Raw genomic sequence first — 5,584 nt, forward strand, 5'->3', positions numbered from 1 at the left:
TACTTGTTTCTAAAACTTCTCTAAAATTTCCTTTGCTCAGTTCACATAAATGAATTTGGAGTATAAGGTTGAATTCAGGATGAGAAGAGGATCACAATGGTGGTGGTCACGTGTCTTGAATTTACCAAATGATGAAACTCCGGTGAGACCTCACTGGAGAACACGATTGGAGCTTTCTTAGATTGTATGGGTTTGAATCATACATGTTGGCAAAATTAAATGTTTTGATTGGTTGGATTTAAACTAGATCTTGTGTTTGACTTGTAGCGCGTTCAACCATGCATCCTAACCTTTGGAGTGATGGATCTGCCACGTCAATTAATGAGGCGTGATTCAACGCTCTATGTTTTTTCTGATTTTAATTCTTTTTCTTTTATTATTTTTATTGTTTTTTCTTTAAAAATTCATAGTAGTTTCTTTTTTATCCAAAAAATCCCAAAATAATTTGTAAAATTCTCTTTTATTTTTCTTCATCTGATTTTTATTTTTCCACATTTTATTTCACTAATTTTCTATTTTTCATGAATTTTCTCTTTTCTCCTTTGTTTTAATTGGTTAAAAATTACTTTCTTGCATTTTTTAATTATGAAAATTTTATTATATGTTTCTTACTTTATTTCCAACATTCCGTAATTTTCTTGGCCATTTATTTGGTGTTTTGAGGTACTTATGGATTTTCCATTTTATTTCTATTTTAAAATTCATTTAAAAATACCTTTGTTGCATTTTTATTTCATTTAATTGCATTTTATATTTGTGTGACCTTATGAACTTCTGTTGGCCATGGGTCATGATGGTTTTTGACTTTGAGTCTCATCAAACTCAATGCATTATGGGTGTTGATGGGGTGATAACCCTAATCCACCAAAATAGATGATTGATTTTGATGATGACTTGATCAAACTTTTGATCTAATTTGGGTGTGACTTCTTTTGATTCCTTCTTCTTCATCTCCTTCTTTTCCCTTTGATCAATTGGGTGACTTGTGTCCATCTTGTTCATGATGTATGGATTGGTACTTGATGAACTTTCATCATTTAAAATCTATCTTTTAAGTGATCATGGATCATTTAAGGTACTTTAGATTGATGCATAAGTTTGTCCTAAGTATCATGAAGTATGGATTGAAGTAATGGATCATCCTCATAGCCTTTGTGCTTAATCATCCTTTTTCTTTTTTTTGTGTGGCATGACTTTAGGAGAATGATTTACATATCATTTCTCTAGCATGTATTAACACAAACATTATTATTGACCGGCCTCAGATAGTTGTGACTTCTACATAAGTCCGATTAAGATTGCTTAACATAGCGCTAAATTTGTCCCGAAAGCAAAGGCATTTTTATAAGTGAGATTTTAAGTCTCTTATTCCTCATGGTATTGTGTGAAAATGTTGCTCTTTTTCCATTTATGAGAGCTAGTGGCATACTTGTTGATTTTATCCAAGTTGGAGCCCTTCTCATAAATGATGTATATGTTCATATTTTCATGCTTGTGAGTGGATAGTTGAGTGTTCTCCAAAAAATGACCAAAAACATCTTTTCATCTTCACTAACATCTTTTACTAACTCTTCACTTGTATTAACTTTTATTTTCAATGTCATTTACTTTATGCCTTTATTTTATGTCATTTACTTTATACTTTATGTTTAGCGTTTTACATCATATTGTTTGTGATTATGTCATTTTGTTCTTCTCCATTTGGACCTTTCTTTTATATCACTGTAAAGAAGACACTAATAAGAAAAAAATCTAAAAAAAAACTTGTTTCTCCTAACTCATGGACTTGTGGTTACTATCCTTGGCATCATTGTGAAGTTATGAACTTATAATTAGGATTTTGACCTTTGCTTTGGGACTTGGGACTTGAGATCTTGGAATTCATCTGATACCTATGACTTTGGACTTCTCTAAGAAGACTTGTTTTTGTTACTTTGGTTTCATCTAATACATGGATTATCATTTGCTTATTTTGGCTTGCTTGAGGCTTAATCCAAAGGAGGGAATTCTTGCTTGACTTATGTCACAAAGCTTGCTAACTCTTGGTTAGATCTTTCCTCCCTAGTTTTTACTTTATGCTTTTGGATAGTCTCTTCTTCTCCTCCCTTTCTTAAATTTTCAAATCTTCCCCCTCTTTTCAAAAATCTTCTTGATTTCAAACTTGAATAATTTTTCTCAAGACTCTTTTCAAGTAATTTTCAAAACATTTTCCCAATAAATTCTAATTCATCTTAAGCATATTTAGACCAATTTCAAAAGACTTAAAAAATGCATAACTCATTTGAATTGTTTTTGTGCCCTTTGTGCACTTTTTCTTTTAAAACTTTTCTCAAGATATTAGACCTGATTCATTTCCATATTGAGATATAATTCTCCTATCCTCATGATAATGATGATAATTCTTTTCCATTGTAAGAGCTAGTGGCATACTTGTTGATCCTTATCCAAGTTGGAGCCCTTCTTATGATGATGCAAAATTCTCATACTTGTGGGTGACTAGTTGAGTATTCTCCTTAAAATGACAAAATATCTTTTCCATAAAAAGTGAATCAAAACAAACTCCCTTTGTTATTTTTACCACGAACTACGAGGTTTCGATCCTCCATTGCACTTTGTTGGTACGTAGGCATGAGACTTCAAAAGTATTGGCAAACATAAAAATAATAAAAATATACTTCCTTTCCCATCTCTCCAATCTTTTAACAAACAACACCCTTTTTTAAAACCAAAATGGACATATTTTCAAAGAGGTTCCGTGGAGTATCATGGATGTTTAGGGTGTTAATACCTTCCCTTTGCATAACTAAGCCCCGAACCCTTGTTCTCTTTTTATTAGTTTTATTTTAAAAAAACTTCTTTGCGTTTTGTTCGTACTTTTTCCATTTTCCTTTGGAAACAATAAAAGCGTGGTGGCGACTCTTACTTTGTGAGTTAAGTAATCAATAGATTAATCTCCAAAATTTTACCGCTACAGTGAGATCAAGTGTTTTAAGATCATTCGCTTCTTTGATTGCGGTGAGCTTGGGTTGCCATTCCCTATTAAGACACCTCAAAACTTTATTAGTATAAATATCATTCGAAATAGGCTTATCTAGAGCATTCAACTGATTTATAATATGTGAGAACCTCTTTTGCATGTCGACAATGGTTTCATAATGCTCCATGCGAAATAGTTCAAACTCTTGATTCAAGGTATTAATCCTAGCTTGTTTGACTTCATTATTTCCCTCATGGGAATTTATAATGCCTCCCATATAGATTTGGTGGTTTCACAATGGGAAACACGATATCACACAAAGTGCAGATATGATAATATTGTGTGCCTTCCAACCACGTCACCATAATTTCTTATCATTATCATTCCATTGTGCCTTCGATTTCGGTACGACAACATCTTCATCATTGGTCATTGTAATTTGATTAGGACAGTTGGTGATGACATCCCAAACACCTTTACCAATCGAGTCTATATGTATATGAATACAAGCTTTCCAATAGCCATAATTTTCACAGGTAAAAATGGGCGCATTATTTTACGCCCCTTTAGGCTCGGTAGACATTTTCTAATAAGAGAATACTTAAGCACGACAATAACTGGAGCTCTTAATACCACTTGTTAGATGATAGGTAACGATCTAGAGGGGATGAATAGATCCCAAGTTAAAAATTTGAACAAAAATTGTGTTGAAAATTTTTATGGCGCAACGGAAGTGACTCAAATCGAATCATCTAAATGAACCGCTATCGAAAATCTCAAATATGCATAATTACAATTAAAGTATGATAATGAACACAAATTTGGTCAAACTACTTTCAACCACGACAAATTGAATGATATGCTAAAATTAGAGTCTATTCCCAATGATAAAATACACAAAAATACTATTGAGACAAATTATTGAACACCTATTGTGCAATCGATTTTGTTTAGAAATTTGTATGGTTTTGTTGATCTTCAAATCCAACCACAATCTAATGGATTGTGATCAAATAAACAAAACCTTTTTCAAATGATTTTCAAATGATTTTCAAAAGGATTAACCAAACGTATTGATCACACAATCGATGAATTCAATAATTTGCAAATGAAACGTAAAAGATATATATATATATATATATATATATATATATATATATATATATAGAGAGAGAGAGAGAGAGTATACAAGTATTTGTTTAGGCAGTCCCCCAATTGGCCTCGGTATGGGTATGTTTGCCCTCAATTCGAACACGAATTGAGATAATCAAATTAACCTTACTTTACAAAAGCAGTATACAAAAGAAGTGTAGCAATCCAACCCTACAAACCTTATGTTTGATGTTGATTCTAACACTTTCTCTTCCCTTAATCTGAGCTTGATTAAGTAACCCAACAATGCTAATTTGATTCATCGTCTCATGTTACTCCTTTACAAGAACCTTCCATTCTTCAAATCCTTCACTCGATCGAATCCAAATTTCAAATTGTTGTAACCCAAGATTTACCAATATGACCCACCGTCTCACGCTACTCCTTTGCAAGAAACCTTCATTCTTCAAAGTCTTCACTCGATTAGATCCAAATTATGTAATCTTTTCCAAAACCTTAAATCCTTAATTGATATTGAAGGAAAACTCCAAATTGGTTTTCTTATTTGAAACCCTCAAAGATCTCAACCCAATTTACAATTCAAAAACATAAATTGGACGTTATCAACAGATCCTAGATGGCATCCAAACAAAGAATGATTATGTGTAGTTTGCTTGTGTGTATGCATATAATGTAGGTTGAAGATTATGAGAACTCTTTGAAATCTCAGTTTTATGTAGGTTTACTCTAGAACCTTACTACAAATGATGCATGCATGAAGTATATATATGTATGCAAGTTGGAAGCAAAATGAATGAAAGAGGTTAAGAAAATAATAAAAAATTTCAAGATTTTTGATGCATGTGTCGATCTATGTAAGTCATGTATCGACCTGTTCGATGCATGTGTTGACCTGTATAGGTCATGTGTCGACCTGCAGAGGAGGCACATCAAACAAAAGTTATAGGCTTTAAAAATGACTTACAGATGCCGACCTATAACTTGTATGTGTCAACACATAGACCTATAACACGTATATGTCGACTTATAGCATGTACGTGTCGATACATAAACTGTTTTTTTCCATAAAAACTTGTTTTTAATGCGTGAAAGTTTTTATAACTCATTTAAAAATGTTTTTATGCTTCCTAATGCTAAGATGCACTTTAAGACTCATAGGATATCATCCAATATACACAAACGCTAAAGTATCCTAGTTTTGACATCATACAAAATACATCTAACGGAAAGTTGCACTCGCACATCTTGAACCTAAAGTTTAAAAGAATTCAAACTTAGGTTATGTATAGACTCATCCGCACTAGGAGTTTCTACATATTGAGCAAAGAGTTTTGAAAAAAATTGTACCTTAAGTTGTATTAGCTTATCCGTTATTTGAGCTTCTACATGGTGAACATAGATTTTTAAAAAATTGAGACCTAAGTGATGTATCAGCTCATCCATTACTTGAGCCGCTACGTACTGAACTTAGAATTTTAAAAAAAGTTAAAGCTT

This window comes from Lathyrus oleraceus, chromosome 5, assembly GCF_024323335.1.
Source record: "Lathyrus oleraceus cultivar Zhongwan6 chromosome 5, CAAS_Psat_ZW6_1.0, whole genome shotgun sequence".
In the NCBI taxonomy this organism is placed as follows: domain Eukaryota; kingdom Viridiplantae; phylum Streptophyta; class Magnoliopsida; order Fabales; family Fabaceae; genus Lathyrus; species Lathyrus oleraceus.